The following is a 21,028-nucleotide window of genomic DNA, read 5'->3' as shown; positions in this document are numbered from 1 at the left end:
GTTTAACTAAAACTTCGTGCAAGGTGCATTTCTCTGCGCGGCGTCTTAGTTAGTAGCCCGCTGCCACTCATCCAGTGCAGACGTAAAAATTAATTTTATAAGAATAACCAGATCTACCGTCTATTTTTTCCTTTTCTGTTTTATTTTATATGTATACTAGTAATATAAAATAAAGTGATATAAAACTAATTAAAAAAAAAATTTAAATTATTATAAAATAATAAATAACAAATAAATAAATAAAAAAATAAATAATTATAAATCGACGAAAAGAGGAAGTGCAGGTCGTCAGAATTGATAATTAGCGGATAGGAAGGTAAGTTAATCTGGATATTATATTCAACACCCTACTTTTTTCTTTCTTTTAATTTTTCTTAAACAAACAAACAGTTGGACTATCTGCTGTCCTGCAGCCTGTGAAAGAGCGTGAGATTGTAGTCCACCGTTTTTTGTTTTTGATTTGAAGCTGAAAACAAACTTAAATGACATTAAACGATATTTAACAAAATTGGTAGCAGAGCGTGGTTTATGGTCTATAGCTTTTTGTTTGCTTATCATATATCTTCTTTTTCCTATCTTTCTCTTAAGAAACACCAAACACCAATAATGAAGCATGTTAATAAATGACGCGTAATACCCCATATAGTACACTGTGCGCGGAATCGTATATGCTGTGCTTTTGCGGATAGCATGGTATATGCGATATTTTGTTATAACTAAAAAAAAAAAAGTAAATAAATTAATAAATAAAGTAAAAAAAAGAAAATTATAAATATAATACTACATTATTAAATAAACGGAAAAATAAATAAGAGTGAACTGTCGTTAGAATAAAAAAAAAAAAATAAGTTATAATATGATAATGTGTTTTAAATGATAACAGAAAAATAAGAAAATAGTGACCTCTTATACTACACGCTTACAAGACAGAACAAATACACTGTTTCTACCCTGAATCTGCTAACCAGAGCGGTTCATCCCTCTTGTTCTGCTGAAATAGCGGTCATTTTATACCCAAGATCTGCTAACCAAAGCGGTCTTTCTCTTCCTACCCTGAATCTGCTAACCAGAGCGGTTCATCCCCATTAGTCCTGCTGAAGTAGCGGACACTCTTTACCCTAGATCTGCTACTTAAGGAGGCTTGGGCGTTTGGTGTCGTATCTATTGAGGGGCCCCTGTGGGGTACTTGTCATACAAATGATTCTTTGTAATATTTTTTTTATAATCATTTTGATTATACACATGTGTGAATAAAATAGCAATAATACGCGGAAAAGTAATTGGGAAAATTGATATTAAAAAATTTATTAGTTTTCCCAAGGTACCTTGTGTAAAAATGACGGCCCTGCCACGATAAAGCTGACAACACTGTACTCTCTTGCTCTCATCTGCTATTATATATCTATACTTGTGTTAGACTTAAATTTTCATGCTTGTATGTTTATGAATGTACAGCGCATGCGCACTTATAGTACCTGAACAAAACAATTCTCATGTTCGATGTTTTCCTCGCTATTTTCTCAAAATTTAACGTGTTGATCCTATTATTTTTTTTAAATAATAGATTCTTTATACTTTTAAGTACATGTACCAATTTAATAAGTGGGCCCACAGCTTTTTATTGCGGTAAGGTAGTCTATTGAATTTCGGGTTCCGTAAGGTTGCGTGTTAAAATGACGAATTTTCACAAGCGATTTTCTCGAAAATAAATGTGTTGACCTACCTATTTTGTTTTCCTAAAAAAATCTAGCAAACTTTATCTATATAATCTCTGAATTTCAGACCTAGCCAGCATTTAATTCAAAATCGCCCAAGCCTCCTTAAAGCGGTCTATCAAAATAACATATACATACATACAAACATATTTGCACGTAATAGTGTTAGTAGAAGAAGAATTCTTAAAAAAACGGAGTAAAAATTTAATATGATTAATGATTTTACTTATATACCCACGATTGTTTAGAAAATAATATTTTATGAAACCTCCAACGAATAATTTTGCGACTAATAAAAAAAGTAAGAGAAGTGGTAAAAAATTGTTTATACAGAAGGTTGTAAGAGAGAAAAACGTTCTAGAAAAAAAATTAGATTTCATTAATAATCTTTTACAAAATTACTATAACTGTGATACATTAAACAGTAATTTATTAAAAAACAAAAAAATCGAAAAACAAGTAGGAAGTACGTTTCAGAAAAATAATTTTTATAATTCAGAAATTAATGTTCAGTGGAAATGCGATAATTTTAAAATTCAATTAAACACACAATTTGATGAATTAATTGCTTTCGCGAAAAAAAAATTTCTTAAAGGCACTCAAGAATATATAAACGCATAGGCAGGAGATTACTCATATACATACGAATATATAAAAAAATTATTCATACGGTATTTAAACCGTGACCGTCGAGCCCATTCTTGCTTAAAGAGAAAAAAGTGTTAAGTTAAGTCAGATACTCTCGTACAGAAAGAGCCCTTCAATATAACACCGCGCACTAGCTGATGCTCGCGTAGCAATTTGTATGTATAGCTACACATGCCACATTAGAAATCCTTGCGCCGTATACTCCCTTGCTTAAAGCAGATGATATCATATAAGCGTGCTCGATTACACTCTCTCACTTTAGTTTTTGGGCATACATATAGTACACTTATCGTATACCTATAAAAATTAAAGCAAACTTATTGCACTTGTATGTGTTAAGCAAACGCTCACATTAAAGACATACACATCCACACACGAATAAATACACAGATATATATATATGTGTATATATATACATACAATTATTTCTTTATTACTAATGTCTTCTGCGATAAATGTAAAGGATTTAATAGAATATTTTTCCAAAACAAAGAAACAAAACAAAATAGTAGTAAAAATTTTTTTTGTTAGTATTACACACATAAAGAAAAAAAAAAACGAAAATTAAAATAAAAAAGGTTAAAAAAAAAATATAAAAATAAGAGAGAAGAAAAAAACCGCACGTAAGGTACTATACAACTAAAAAAATGGTTAATGGAAACGATGAGGCCGATATCACAGTAGCCGAAGCGCTGATGGAGTCTCTCAATGCCAACTTCTCATTTCAGCATGCAATTAAATCCATCCTTATATTCGATTGGAAAAATATTCCACTGAAGAATTATATACATGATGTTAGAAATGGAGAAAGCTGGGTCAGAGATGATCAAAAAGATTTGTATAAAAGAGCAGTATTGCAAAATCTACGAGGTGCCGCACGCATAAGCGTAAGTGGCCAAGAATTCGAAAACCTTGAAGCATTTATAACCCATTTAAAAAAAAAATATTCAACAGGGAAAACTGTAGCCTACTATCGAACTCAGCTACAGAAAGGGCGCCAACGACAAGGCCAATCGGTTGGTGAATATTATGATTAAGTAAACCTACTGCTAAGCGGTGCTGAAAAAGCCTTGGTGGAAGATAAAGGCAATACATACAACGCACATATGATGACCTCTATAAAAGACATGGCATTAGACATGTTTATAAAAAGACTAGCACCTATGATAAGCCAGCAGGTAGATGCGAAAGAACCTGCTTCTCTAGCTAATGCCTTCGATTACGCGTTGAGATTGGAGAGCCGAATGAGAGCGGATATAATTCCGGATACGCGATATCAAGGAGTATCTCGTAGTAACTCTAGAAATAATTAAAACAACTCACATCAACAGCAGAATAGGTCTCCCGATCAGTCATTCTCATCACATCAAGTGGCACAAGTTAATGAACAACAGATCAACAGTGAAAATAATCACGCTGATAGGCAGTATAATAATTATCAAAATTATAAGAGACAATATCAACAACAAAATAATAGACAGAATTACTGTAAAAATTATTAGAATCAGTAAAGAAATTGGAATTTTCAAAATCAATCGAGAAACTCAAATTATTATCTGAATAATTTTAGACGATATAATAACGAAAATCCTAATGATTATTACACTTAAAGGAATGCTAATTTTAATCCTGATAATAATTAAGGATACCAAGGCAGAGGTCAGAATTACAATAGGTATTTTAAAAATAATAATTATAATAGTTATAATCAACAAAGTTTTAATCCTAACTGTCAAAATCAGAACTTTCAAAATCAATACCAACCAGGAGGCGACCGTTTGCCGCATCATTTAAACTCTCAGGTGGCTCAACCCAATCGTCGTTCGGAGGTGAGCCCCCAAAGACAGAATTTAACCCCTACACCGAATGTTTCAGCGCAGGTAATGAAAATAGCAACAGAATAAAAACCGTCCACATTGGTACCTGCCAGGGACTTGGCGTAGACGACGAGCCTACAAGCATAAGGTTATCAATTCCAGAAGGGAAAAATCACTTTATAACGCTCATGCTCGATAATGGCGCCGCCACAAATCTGATTAAATAAGATCAGTTGCACCCATATTCACAAGTAGAGACTAGTGAAATTATTAACCTTACTGGAAATTCCCATGGATGAACATGATTAGTATAAAACAGCATTTACGACATCCCATGGACATTACCAATATAGACGAATGCCCGAAGGCCTGATAAACGCACCTGCCACGTTCCAACGACTAATGGATCTCATATTGAGAGGCTTATTGAATGTTGAAATGCTAGTGTATTTAGATGATATTACTATTTACGCAAAAGATTTAGTAGATCACGAGCGTAAAGTTAGGTTACTTTTCGATCGGTTAAGATCAGCGAACATGGTACTCCAACCAAATAAAGTTGAATTTTTGCGAAAAAAAGTAATATTTCTTGGGCATATAGTGAGTCAACGAGGGATGAAACCAGACTCTAAGAAGATACAAGCCGTTAGAGAATTTACCCAACCAGAAACTATAAAAAATATTAAACAATTTATAGGGCTAGCAGGATACTATAGACGCTTTATTAAAGATTTTTTAAAAATAGCTGAACCATTATCAGATTCATTAAAAAAGGAAGAAAAATTTGAATGAACTGAAGTGCAGGAAAAGAGTTTTCAAATACTAAAGGATTACCCATAGGTAATTACCCATATGCCAAGAGCCTATTTTACAATTCCCTGACTTTAGTAAATCATTCAAGTTAACAACAGATGCATCTGACTATGCAATTGGAGCGGTATTGAGTCAAGAAAAAGATGGGTTTGACCATCCTGTCGCTTACCTTTCAAGAACTTTAAATAAAGCTGAAATAAATTATTCCACGACTGAAAAGGAATGTCTAGCCGCACTATATGCAATGCATCACTTTCGTTCGTATTTATTAGGAAATAAATTTGTTCTCGTAGCCGACCATGAGCCATTGAATTGGATGCATACAAGAAAAGATCCAGGTTAGCGCTTGATGCGCTGGATGTTTAAATTCACTGATTATGAATACACTTTTAAATACAAACCAGGAAGACTCAATACCAACGCTGATGCATTATCTAAAAACCCAGTAGGACCATTTCCTTATGCAGAAAATAATATAAACAATGAATTACCATTACTAAGAGTTATGATGATGGGTCGAAAGAAAATAGAGGAAAAGAAGAAAACAGAATTACAAAGTCAGAGGAAAGGAATAGTAAGAGCACCCAAATTAACGACGATCAAACCTAAAGCATTGCGAACAACCTCGAAGGAAATAACAGGAGTAAGAAAACCAAGAAGCATGACCAAATCAGAACCAGATGAACCTAAGTTGATCAAGGGTCCTGAACGACCCCTTGGTTCAAAAACAAACAAAGAACGGCCGAAATTAGATCATAGTGTGATTGCTCAAAGAACCCGAACAAAAACATTTCCACAGCCACAGATATCATCTACATCTCAACCGAATATATTAAGAAATGTCACTAAAAATACATCAAAAGATTCTAGCTCATTAAAAGTGAATTTTTCAGAATCAGTAGCCTCAACATCACACGCTATTGATACGAATTTAGAAACTACAGAAATGAAACATAATAGTTCCAAAAATGAGAAAATGACACAATTACTAGTAAGAGATATAATTAACCTTGGTGCATCGTCAAGAACAAGTATGTTCTCCGAAAATGACCCAAGCGATACTGAAGAATCGTCAAGAGAAGATACTTAAATACCAATACATGACCCTAGACGAAGTGGATTACGGCAAGAACTGACTGAAACAGAAATAGACTCAAATACGGATACTGATTCAGACTCAGACAAGACAAATACTGAAATTTCCGGTACACCAATTTCACTTAGCGAAAGTTTAAATGATGAAGACCAACCTCAAACTACGACAAATAATACTGATAAAGTTACTTATAAAGAAATAAAAGAGTTAACAAAGAGATTTATCCAAAGCCTTTAAGAATATTTGGACAAGTCTAATAACGATGATGAGCTCGAACAGACTGATTTTTTATCATTAACTAGATTTTCTGATGGAGATAAACAGGACCCCGAAATTCAAGACATATTAACCAAAATGGACACCTACGATCCTGATAATTTTGATGATTCTGTATTAGATAAAAGAATTGCGGATATATCAAGACGTACAACAGAGCTTGAACCCCTATTCGATGAAGAAGAAATTTTAAGAAAATATAGGACAAGTGGAAAATTATCAATTACCCCACGTATTCGGAAAAATACACCCTTAAGTTCTAGCACACCAACGCAAATGAATACTTTTGCTACTGCAAAGAACAGACGATCGAAAGGGCCGGACTTGCAACAAATAACAGAAGAAACCCTGGATAACTTAAATGAAAACAACAAACAAATAAACTGCAATGAAAATAAATCAATGAATCGAACTATTGCACCTGATTTCATGTTACTATAAGACTTATACTCTTTTCAACCCATCAATCGATACAAACAACAGCACGGAAAAATGTATGTAAGTCTTAGTGATAGTAGCAGTAGTACTGATAATTATAAGAACAAAAATGGAGCTAAGCTAGTAATCAATGTCATTACCACCAGATATTGCCTAACATACAAAAGAGACAATATAGTTCATTTTATTAGCAAGGATTGTCAACCAGTCACATCTGTCTCAAGGCTGTTGAGATCGATAGGTGCACTGGACTTTAGCTATTTGAAATCGAAGAAACCAAGAGTGGGCCAAATTTTAATAACACCTTATGGATGACATAATATACTATCAATCGTTATTAATAAAACGTTGACTGATTTAGTATCTTGAGAAAGTCTTACAAAAGCTTTCAAATCGCTCAAAAAAATATTATTGAGACGAAATCTTAAAACCTTTCGAATTTCAAGAAGGGGAGATCTTACAGACAAATTAGAACCTGGATTGATAACAGAAACTTTATTAACAATTTTTGATAAGACACCCATCAAAATTACTGTCTGTTACGGTAAGGTTGATTTTCTGAAAATCCAAGAACGTAATAAAATAATACAAACATTACACGACAGCCCTGTTGGAGGACATAAGGGAATGAACCAAACTTACCGGAAAATAAGAGAACGGTTTTATTGGCCCGGAATGAGAAATGATATTCTCAATTATGTACGTAAATGCAGCAAGTGTCAAGAAAAAAAAATTGTACGACTAAAAACAAGAGAACTCTTGGTACTTACAGATACACCTATTGAAGCTTTCGGAAGCTTTCGATAAGGTTTCCATCGATACCGTTGGTAAATTAAGAATAACACCAAATGGTAATTGCCATTTGCTGACCATACAGTGTAATTTGACTAAATATATCATATAAGTCCCTGTACCAGACCTAAGATCAAGCACTCTTGCCGATGCACTCGTACAAAATCTAATATTAGTTTATGGTGCACCTAGAGCAATTCTATTAGATAGACATGCTACATTTATGTCTAATTTATTGGAACAACTCATGAGAACCCTTAAAACCAATCATCTAACTACATCAGCATACCACCCTCAAACAAACGGATTACTAGAGCGAAGTCATGCTGCCCTAGCTGACTTTACACGAACTTACTCTGAAACATATGATGACTGGGACAACTTAGAAAAATTTACAGCTTTCACGTATAACACGAGTGTACATGCAGCTACAAATTTTACGCCTTATGAACTAGTATTTGGAAGAGTAGCGAGGTTGCCCTTAAAGATACCTAAAGATGAAAGATTACGAACATACCCACTATATTTACAAGATCTTATAAGGCGACTTCAAGAAATGCAAATTGCGGCAGAAAATCAACAAATAAAGATAAAAGTACAAGCAAAAACAAGATATGATAAAAAATTAAAGCCTCTAAATGTTAAACCAGGAGATTACGTTTGGGTAAAGGAAGAAGTGCGTTCCCATAAATTTGATCGCTTTTATAATGAACCCCTAAAGGTTAGAACAGTTTTAGAGGGAAATAATGTGTTACTTGAAAAAACCAATGGTGAAACCATACGCAAACATACAGATAAATTTAAGCTAGTTCCCCGATAATAATATCTTGTAAGAAACATATTCTATATGTCTTCCAGAGTAAAAACACAACGATGCAGATTATATTGGCCATCTTAATGACAATAGCGTTCGAAGGCCGCGCAGATTTAAACTATGCTAATCATGGCAACTATAGCATAGAACTACTTGAAACAAACCCTGGAATATACTACGAATGAATCGGTATAACAAAAATTAAGAGAGCCGATTGGAAGATTGTGATATGGCTGGATGTTAATAAATTCATATTGGAACAAACACCTACTCAAGGATGAAACGAAACTTTTTGATATTGTATTGGACAATTTGGTTATTCTAATTGCACTCGCTATATGGTAATGGACCTCTTGAATTTAAAAATAAAGCGATTGACAAACCTCAAAGCAACACTATTAAACATAATAAATACTGTGGGAATCCATGCAGGAGATAACATTATTCCACCCCCCAGCATACGAGCAAAAAGACTGATACCTTTTGAAATTATTGGGAGTATTGCTAAAGGACTTTACGGCTTAGTCACAGAAGATGATATTAACGTTATAAACAGTAACATAAACAATTTGGATACCAATCAAAAAGAATATATTAAATTGTACGAACAAAATAGCTATATTTTTGCAGCCGCATTCAAAGAACTATACAATACCACGAAATGCCATGAGCATATTTTAAAACAAGTTGCTGATATATTGACTTTAGGACAGGATTTTACTCTTGACAGATATCTGATTCATTTGTCAGCATACTTTAGAAGAACTAAAGCTACCCTAGATCACATTATTCGTTCCCATAAAGATCTGATTGACATCTTGCATGATTTACAAAGAGGTCAAGCACATCTAAGGCTATTTTCTCCAAATATATTGAGAACAGTAGCCCGGAATGTAAAGAACCTTGCGGGAAATCTAGAATTTGTTGCACCAATAGAAAACCTTTATGCTGGCGAAATAAGTACCCTAAGCAAATTAGATGTTGTACATCAAGAAAATAGATCCATGGTAATATTACATTTGCCACTCGTAGATCGAGCCCCTTACAATCTTTATAGACTACATCCAGTCATGATACCTCAATCTGGACAAAATGGATCTGCCTACATAAAACCGTCGTATCCTTACCTAGCAGTAGCAGCAGATCACAATTCGTATTTACGACTAAACGAAGTTACATTTAACCAATGCGATAAGACGGTATATGGTTATATATGCTCAGCTATGGAACCGCTGAAGGAACCCTTTTCTATGAACGAATGTGAAATTCTTATGTTATTACGACCTGGACCAGAAGTATTTAAATACTGTGAAATTATGTTTACGCTGAAAACCGAAAGCCAATGGATTTATTCACCAGCTGATAGTTCATGGTAATTCTCAACACCCAGTGAAGAAAAATTGACCATTATCTGTCCTAATAAAATGGATCAACAACAAAGAGTAAAAGGTATAGGTCTTCTACGAATGAATGATGGATGTACGGGAAAAACTCACAGATTAACCTTAACCAGTAAACATAAGATTATCACTTAAATAAAATATATCTATCAGGTAGAAGTGAACTTAAACTTAACAGTACTACATGAACCCTTAAAAGACACTGATGACTTCCATGACGCTATAAAATTGATTTGACAATTTAACTTTAATGAACAAGTATGGGCAGATAAAGAATTAAATGTACAAAATATAATAAATCAAATGGAGAGAATACGGACCCGAAAGTTAGAGGAAAAACAAAATTTTCTTTTTTCTTTAATACGAAATGTCATTAAATCTTTTATTATTATGATTATAATAGCAATACTCATTAGCAAAGCAAGAGGCTGTTTCAAGAAGATTATGAAACGTAGTGTCTCGGAAAAATTTATAAAACGTACCATCAACCCACTGAACGCAGAACCCCGAGTAACCATAAAACAAGAACCAAATAAACACGAACCAACTGAACTGTATGTTGAAATTGAAGAAAAACAAAAAATACCTAAATCATCTAAAGCTAGACCTATAATGAAGACACGGAGTTTGATACTCCCACGCCATACACCCCAAAAACTGGAAATGGTCTCATAAATCAATAGTAATTTGATACTATTTTTTTCCAGGTAGAACAATGAACCCCGAATATGAAATAACAATAAAGACTAGAGTCAACATAAACCAACCTTTACATGAAGTTATCGAACAATTAAAAAATAAAGGAAATATTAAGGAAATGCACATACTTACGGATTTACATGGTTATGAACATCGAACTATAACCGCCAAATACAATAGTGATTCATTTACCAAAATAACTGATGAAACACTAAATACAGTAGAAGAAGTTCAACCACTTTCTTCTTTTAAGATAAAATCCACTATTTGTCAAGCAGAGAAGATCTCTTCACCAACACCATCAAGAAACGACAATGATACACCAAACATTGATCAAAAAAAACTTATGTGTCTTCTGCCATGGGATATAGAAGAAAAGAAAAGGGAAAGAGATTTCTTCCATTATTTCTCTTAATTTAGCACCCTAGAATACTTTTATGCCGTTAAAGATCGGCGGGGAAGATTATCCCAAGGATATGTAAAATACATGGATCCTAAAAGCGCTATTTTAGCATTGCGGAACGATGAACCCGAATATCGCACGAAATATACTGAACCAATTAAAAGGAGTACAAAATACAAAATGAACCGAAAATTGACTCACTAATTATGTCAACAACAAGTTGAGTTAATGACCTACCACAGACATGTGATTACATGCAAAAGACAACGCTGTACACAAAATACAGAAACAAAGTCAATCCTTACCAAAACCGTTGATCTACGAGAAAAGATCACAAGTAGCAGAAAATGAACCCAATACTTGAACTCTACCATTTAAATAGCCACCTTCTACGTCAAACACACATCACTTAGTTCTAAGCTTTTAACTTTTAGCTATGTAAAATCAATTTTTTCTCTCACGTATTCCTTCTTCTTAACTTCACTTCGTTTTTTAATTTAATCTGTAGGATTTATATGAAGTACGTTTATTAGTAGAAAAAAAAAATAGATATATATATATACATATACATTCACATTAATTAACAAATATAATAATTATAAAAATAATAATAATTAGGCTTTAAATTCAAAAGCGCATGTTGTATTCTATTCAAGCTGCATGTTACTCTATTGTCAAAATTTTTTTTCTCTCCTCTTTTGTAATATTAAGCTTTAGCATGTATTAAAACTACTTATTCAATTGTATTACAAATACGCAAATATTTCGGCATAGCATGATAAGTAATAATTGTATCTATCCATGTATTCCCAACCCATTATCCAACAGTTTCATAAACCTAATTTTATTCTCTTATCTGCATTCCATACATCACTTACGAACAATAAAAACACGAAATACACTACAAGAACACTCATACATGTACAGTATCAAGTGATGATCCTCACAACATCCATCATATTTACGCTTTCAGAATTACACACACAATGGACAAACAAAACGCTAATATCATAGAAGCAATGGCTGATGGATCCCAGCTTAGCATACTGCTGCAGGGAGATTATAGTAAGCTAATGCTAAAAAAAATTCTGGAAAACTTCGGGATAGTAAGGTCCTTTGAACGGGAACCCTGTGCCATGGGGTACTCAAGTTACGAAGTGGCATTCCTTTCACCACGGAAGGCAGCGTTAGCGGCTGATAACCTAAATGCAGCGCCAACGCTACAGGAGCTATTCGACTCATAGTCGAATGTATCGGACGAGAGGAATTGGGCAAAGTCAACGGCACCTGTCCCCTTGCCAAATAAAAGACAAGTCAAGGTCAACAATATATGGCAAAATGGACGTTGGTTAAACATAATGACCGAAGAACCAATCGACAAGCGCCAATTAGAAACATCGCTTAACAAATTTGGTCCGATGTTATAATTAGAAGAACAGCCATGTTCGGCCTCATACACCAGCTACGAAGTCAAATATTACCAACTATATGATGCAGCAGTTGCTGCAGCAACCTTAAATGATACAACAACCATATAAATAGAAGACAAACCATCTTCACGAAACATCGAGGCAAAAGCTAGGAATGTAGAATCAACGACGGAAGTCAAAACCTTAAAAAAAATTAATGAAGAAGAGCTGAGTCCAATATTACGGTTTGTAAAAGTAAATCGTACCGGGACTAAAATAAGCATCATTCTAAAAAAACCTATTAACACAAATTATAGTATTAAATTTTTCGAAAACAAATATCCAATAGAAAATATTCCTTTTTCAACCAAAAAACAAACACGGGAAGATATTGTTCCCGTTCATATAACGTATGGATCCGCTAAGTAGGCAGAAAACATGCGCCAGATAGTAGTGTATTGCATAACTCAGCAGCCAAAAATTGTAATCACAAAAAACCCAAAAACAGAAAACACGATTAAATTAAATAACGATCCAGAATACAATGACCCACTTCCACGGAAAGTAGTATCTAAGGTACCGGCCATTATAAATCTGGATAAATACACCCGGTTGTTAATGACTTTTGGCCCTTTGAGCCATTTAAACGACTACCCATTAGATGTCAAATGCGTCGATGAAAGACAGTTATACCTAAGCTTCGCTACATACTGTAACGAAGAATCGACGGAAGGGGCCCTCAAAGAACTCAAAATGTATGGGGCAAATTACTCCCAAAAAGTCTTGCCAAAAAACCGTGAAATAATAACACATTCATCGTGTGGAAATTTAAAATCCGAATGCCACCTTGAGGTGCACAGTCTTCTGTGCAAAACACAAATGAAATTAAAAAAGATCCGCCCATCATGCCAGAAAAATATCATCTTGGTAAAATACGACTGGCACTATAAACTATGCCTTGAGATGGTAGTGTCAACAAATTTTGATGCACTTAAAAGACTAGTAATTAACAACACAAAATCAAGGGCCAAGGAGAAGAAGAAGACGTAATATTCACGAGTCCATTCCTTCCCTTACTCTCAGTCCCGAATAAACAAATGTGATAATTCTGTAAATTAATACTTTATTACATTTCTTTTAAAATTATTGTAGAATGATAATGTTATGTAACTTAATGTTTACTTATAAGATAAAAATATAAAAAAAAAAAAAAAAAAAAAAAAAAACAATAAAATAATATAATATATTCACCGAGAACGGTGATAGTTTTAAGAAGGGAAGGCTGTTATGTGACGACTTGCGTAAATTAAAAAATTTTTATTTTTATTCTATTTTAATCTGTTATATTCCATTCCCAATAATATAATTTTAAGACTCTTTACAAAGTCATACCCAACGAGAGTCGTCGCCTAACAAAGCTGACTGTAAACTTCGTGGCTCTTGGAAGTGTCAAGTGACAACCGAAGCAAGCCATAAAGCCTAAACACATGAAGTCAGCAAGTACCGGCCCCATAGCAAGTAAGACAAAGAAGTTAAACAAAAACTTCGTGCAAGGTGCATTTCTTTGCGCAGCGTTTTAGTTAGTAGCCCGCTGCCACTCATCAAGTGCAGACGGTATAAATAATTTTATAAAATTAACCAGACCTACCGTCTATTTTTTTCTTTTCTGTTTTATTTTATATGTATACTAGTAATATAAAATAAAGTGATGTACCACTTATTAAATAAAAAATTTAAATTATTATAAAATAATAAATAACAAATAAATAAATAAAAAAATAAATAATTATAAATCGACGAAAAGAGGAAGTGCAGGCCATCAGAATCAATAATTAGCGAAAAGAAAGGTAAGTTAATCTGTATATTACATTCAACACTCTACTTCTTTCTTTCTTTGATTTTTTCTTAAACAAACAAATAGTTAGACTATCTGCTGTCCCGCAGCCTGTAGAGAAGCGTGAGAATGTAGTCCACAGTTTTTAGTTTTTGATTTAAAGCTGAGAACAAACTTAAATGACATTAAACGTTATTTAACATTAATGATAATGATGTAAATAATAATATTGATGATAAAAATGATAATGATGATAATGTATAACGATAATGATGACAATAATGACAACGATGATGATAATAATAATAATGCTTATAATAATAATGATGATTATGATGATGATAATTGTTATAATGATAAAAATAATGCTGATAATAATGCTGCTCATAGAAATGTTGTTGATAATAATGATAGTGATAATCATAATGGTGATGCAGATGATGATAATGATAATGTTCATGATGATAATAATAATTGTAATAAAAGTAAACATAATAATAAAAATATTATATAATGATTATGATTATGATGATGATAATGATGATAATCATAAAAATGCTAATGAAAATATTGATAATGTATAATGATAAAGATAATGATGATGATAATATCGACGGTGATAATAATGATGATAATGATGATGATAATGCTGATAAAGATAATAATGTATGATAATAATAATAATAATTATAATAATAACGATGATGAAAATGATTATAATGATGATAATAATTATGCTACTGATAAAAATGATGACGATTGTTAGAATAGTTATATTTATGCTGATGATGATGGTAATGATAGAAATAATGTTGATGATAATGATTATGATAATGCCAATGATAATGTAGATAATGCTAATGAAAATAATGATAATTGTTATAATAATGATAATTGTGCTGATAATAATGCTGATAATAATGCTGAAAAAAGTAATAATGTTGGTAATAATAATAATAATAATAATAATAAATGTAATAATAATAATTATGAAAATGATAATGGTTATGATGATAATAATAATGATGATAATGATGATTACGCGAATGATAATCATGATTATGCATGATTATATAAAAATGATGATATTTATGCTGATAATCGTATATGATAATAATGTTTATGATAATCATGATTATAATTATAATATAAATAATGATAATAATGTATGATGACGATAATGACGATGATAGTGATGATAATAAGAATAAAAATGTCAACAAATATATTATTTTTTATGTTCGTGATACTAAAAATGTATACTATGTGTATTATATTAATGATAGAGTGAGATAACTATGTTGCTTATAACATTTTTAATATTTATAATAATAATAATGGTAATGATAATATTTATAATAATGGTAATGATAGTATATATAATGACTGATTTTTTAATATTAATTATGTCAGTTACGATATCAATACGTATCATTATTCAAATAATAAGAATATTTATGACAATGATCATAATAATAATGGTAATTATAAGATTTTTCTAATAATACTAATGAAAATGTTAACTGAGAAAATAATTATAATTATAATTAACGTGTGGTTAACAAAAATTTTAACAATATAAGTGATACTCATATTCATATTTAAGATTGAACTGATAATATCGCCATTACTACAAATAAAAATAATAATAGTGATAATGATAATGATGATTATAATAATAATAATGCTAATAATAATGATATTGTTAAAAATAATGATTATAATTAGCAAAATTATAATAATGCTGATAACAATAATAATTTTAATCTATTATAATAATAGTGATAATGATGATTATAATGATGATGATGATAAGAATGATCATGAAGATTATTATAAAAAAAAATAATTATAACAATATTAATATTATTTGATACTGACTATAATGATTATAATAATAATACTTGTTATGCTAATAGAAATAATAATAATGCATGAAAATGAAAATTATAATAATGAAGATGATAATAGTAATAAAAATAATCATAAGACTACTGATACTAATAATGATAATAATGATGAAGATTATTATGATGCCAATAATAATGATGACGGTGATAATGATAATAATAAAAATCATGATGATAATAATAATGATGATAATGATAATCACGCTGTTGATAATGATGATGATAATAATGGTAATGATGATAATAGTGATTATTGTAATGATGATTATTTTAATAAAGAAAATAAAAATGCTTATAATAATCATAATAATGATAATAATGACAATGTTAAGGAATATAAGTTCGATAATAATTGAAATAATAATCGTGATAATGCTAAAGATTATGATGTGAATGTTAAATGATAATGAAGATAATTATGACAATGATGCTAATAATGATAATAATGATGTGTAATGATAATGTTAATGATAATGATGATGATGATAATAATGAAGCTAATGATGTTGATGATAATTTATGAGAATAATGATGATGATTATAATGATCATTAAGGTTAGAATGTTGTTAATGATAAGGTATAAAACGATAATGATGATGATGATTATGATAATGATGATTGTAATAATGATAATCAGAGTGATAATGAAAAAAAAATGGCAATAATAATAATGATTATCATAATGATAATATCGATAATAATAATAATGATGTAAGATAATTATAATTATGATGATAATGATAGTAATGCTAAAGATGATGATATTAATAATGTATACTGTAGTCGATAATGAAAATAATGATGATTATGATGATGATAAAGATAATGATGATAAAAATTTATCATAATGATGATAACAATGATAATGTTGAAAATCATGATAAGAATGTTAATAACAATAATAATTACAATGTTAGTAATACTAAAAATGCATATCGTATTTGTTATTATAATGATAGGAAAAAAAACTATGTTACTGATAACATTTGTACTAATCATGTTAATAATAATAGTTATAATTGTAATTATAATGTATTTTATTTTAACAATGAAACTGTTAATTACGATATAAAAGATCATAATTTTCCTTATAATAAGGATATTTATGATGAAATTTATAATAATGATGTATGTCATTAGTATAATAATAATACTAATAAGAACGTCAACAGAAAAAAGATAGTAATTTTAAATAGATGAGTGGATCTTGATAATTTTTATAGTATGAGCGAAAATGATGTTGATAGTCCAGATTTAAATATTAATAGTTCTGTTACGATAAATGAAAATGATTTTGGTAAAAATAATAATGAAAATGATAATCATAATATTAAAAATGATGATGATAATGATGATAATGATAATGATAATGATAATACTGATGATAATAGAAATAAATATGACAATAACAATATTATTTTCAATGTTCGTGATGCTAAAAATGTATATTATGTTAAATGTATTAATGATAAAGTTAGATAACTGTATAACTAATTATAACTGTATAACACAAATTATAGTACTAAATTTTTCGAAACCAAATATCCAATAGAAGATATTCCTTTTTCAACCAAAAAACAAACACGGGAAGATATTGTTCTTGTTCATATAACGTATGGATTCGCTAAGTGGGCTAAAAACATGCGCCAGATAGTAGTAGATTGCATAACTCAGCAGCCATAAAATGTAATTACAAAAAACCCAAAAACAGAAAACACGATCAAATTAAATAACGATCCAAAAGACAATGACCCACTTCCACGAAAAGTAGTATCTCAGGTACCGGTCATTATAAATCTGGATGAATGCACACGTTTGTTAATGACTTTTGGCCCTTTGAGCCATTTAAACTACTACCCATTCGATGTTAAATGCGGTGACAAAAGACAGTTATACCTAAGCTTCGCTACATACTGTAACGAAGAACCGACGGAAAGGGCCCTCAAAGGACTCAAAATGTATGGGGCGAGTTACTCCCAAAAAGTCTCGCCAAAAAACCGTAAAATAATAACACATTCATCGTGTGGAAATTTAATATCCAAATGCCACCTTGAGGTGCACAGTCTTGTGTGCAAAACACAAATAAAATTAAAAAAGATCCGCCCATCATGCCAGAAAAATATCATCTTGGTAAAATACGACTGGCACTATAAACTATGCCTTGAGATGGTAGTGTCAACAAATTTTAATGCACTTATTAGACTAGTAATTGACTACACAAAATCAAGGGCCAAGGAGAAGAAAAAGACGTAACATTCACGAGTCCATTCCTTCCCTTACTCTCAGTCCCAAATAAACAAATGTGATAATTCTGTAAATTAATACTTTATTACATTACTATTGAAATTATTGTAGAATGACGATGTTATGTAACTAAATGTTTACTTATGACATGAAAATATAAAAATAAAAAAAAGAAAAAAAAAAAAAAAAAAGAAAAAAAAAAAAAAAAAAAACAATAAAATAATATAATATATTCACCGAGAACAGTGATAGTTTTAACAAGGGGAGGCTGTTATGTGACGACTTGCGTAAATAAAAAAATTTTTATTTTAATTCTATTTTATCCTGTTATATTCCATTCTTAATGATAAAATTTTAAGACTCTTTACAGAGTCATACCCAACGAGAGTCGTCGCCTAACAAAGCTGACTGTAAACTTCGTGGCTCTTGAAAGTGTCAAGTGACAACCGAAGCAAGCCATGAAGCCTAAACACATGAAGTCAGCAAGTACCGGCCCCATAGCAAGTAAGACAAAGAAGTTAAACTAAAACTTCGTGCAAGGTGCATTTCTTTGCGCAGCGTTTTAGTTAGTAGCCCGCTGCCACTCATCAAGTGCAGACGGTATAAATAATTTTATAAAATTAACCAGACCTACCGTCTATTTTTTCCTTTTCTGTTTTATTTTATATGTATACTAGTAATATAAAATAAAGTGATATAAAACTAATTAAAAAAAAAATTTAAATTATTATAAAATAATAAATAACAAATAAATAAATAAAAAAATAAGTAATTATAAATCAACGAAAAGAGGGAGTGCAGGCCATCAGAATTAATAATTAGCAAAAACAAAGGTAAGTTAATCTGGATATTACATTCAACACTCTGCTTCTTCCTTCCTTTGATTTTTTCTTAAACAAACAAATAGTTAGACAATCTGCTGTCCTGCAGCCTGTAAAGAAGCGTCAGAATGTAGTCCACAGTTTTTAGTTTTTAATTTAAAGCTGAGAACAAACTTAAATGACATTTAACGTTATTTAACATTGATGATAATGATGTAAATAATAATATTGATGATGAAGATGATAATGATGATAATGTATAACGATAATGATGACAATAATGACAACAATGATGATGATAATAATAATGCTTATAATAATAATGATGATTATGATTATAATAATTGTTATAATGATGGAAATAATGCTGATAATGATGCTGCTCATAGAAATGTTGTTGATAATAATGATGGTGATAATCATAATGGTGATGCAGATGATAATAATGATAATGTTCATGATGATAATAATAATTGTAATAATAGTAAACATAATAATAAAAATATTATATAATGATAATGATTATGATGACGATAACGATAAAAATCATGAAAATGCTTATTGAAAATATTGATAATGTATGATGATAAAGATGATGATGATGATAATATCGACGGTGATAATAATGATGATAATGATAATGATAATGTTAATAAAGATAATAATGTATGATAATAATAATAATAATTATAATAATAACGATGATGAAAATGATTATAATGATGATAATGATTATGCTACTGATAAAAATGATGACGATTGTTAGGATAGTAATATTTATGCTGATGATGATGCTAATGATAGAAATAATGTTGATGATAATGATTATGATAATGATGTCGATGATAAGGATTATTAGAATGATGATCATGTATGATGATGATGATGAAAATGACGATAATAATGATAATGATAATAATAATGCTAATGATAATGTAGATAATGCTAATGAAAATGATGATAATTGTTATAATGATGATAATTGTGCTGATAATAATGCTAATAATAATGCTGAAAAAAGTAATAATGTTGGTTATAATAATAATAATAATAATACTTAGAATTTAGATAAGTACGATGATAATGTATAATGAGGATGATGACAATGATGATTATGATGATGATAATGAAAATGATGCTTAAGGTAATGATTATACTGCTAATGATAATTAAGATGATTATGATAATAATAATAATAATAATCATAATAATAAATGTAATAATAATAATTATGAAAATGATGATGGTGATGATAATAATAATAATGATAATAATGATAATTACGCGAATGATAATAATGATCATGCATAATTATATATTAATGAGGTTATTAATGCTGATAATCATATATGATAATAATGTTTATGATAATCATGATTATGATCATAATACAAATAATGATAATAATGTATAATGACGATGATAACGATGATTGTGATGATAATAAGAATAAAAATGTAATAAAATTTTATTTTTAATGTACGTGATACTAAAAATGTATACTTTGTGTATTATATTAATGATAGGGTGAGATAACTATGTTGCTTATAACATTTTGAATATTTATAATAATAATAATGGTAATGATAATATTAATGATAATGGTAATGATAATATATATAATGACTGATTTTTTAATATTAATTATGTCGGTTACGATATCAATACGTATCATTATTCAAATAATAAGAATATTTATGACAATGATCATAATAATAATGATTATTATTGGATTTTTCTAATAATACTAATAAAAATGTTAACTGAGAGAATAATTATAATTATAGTTAACGTGTGGTTAACAATAATTTTAACAATATTACTGATACTAATATTCATATTTAGGATTGGACTGATAATATTGCCATTACTACAAATAAAAATAATAAAAGTGATAA

At 30.2% G+C, this 21,028-nt stretch overlaps 1 protein-coding gene across 1 annotated transcript in view; it reads left to right on the top strand.

Annotated features, from left to right (window-relative positions):
• Nos (Nitric oxide synthase) overlaps positions 1-21,028 on the top strand; it is a 2,633,257-nt gene that overhangs the window by 1,272,858 nt on the left and 1,339,371 nt on the right. The window lies entirely within an intron of this gene.

This window comes from Copidosoma floridanum, unplaced genomic scaffold, assembly GCF_036245765.1.
Source record: "Copidosoma floridanum isolate Cflo_tuat_1 unplaced genomic scaffold, Cflo_Japanese_pri ptg000020l, whole genome shotgun sequence".
NCBI classification, from domain to species: Eukaryota; Metazoa; Arthropoda; class Insecta; order Hymenoptera; family Encyrtidae; genus Copidosoma; species Copidosoma floridanum.
Note: the sequence above shows the minus strand (reverse complement) of the source record. Positions and strands in the feature narration are given on the sequence as shown.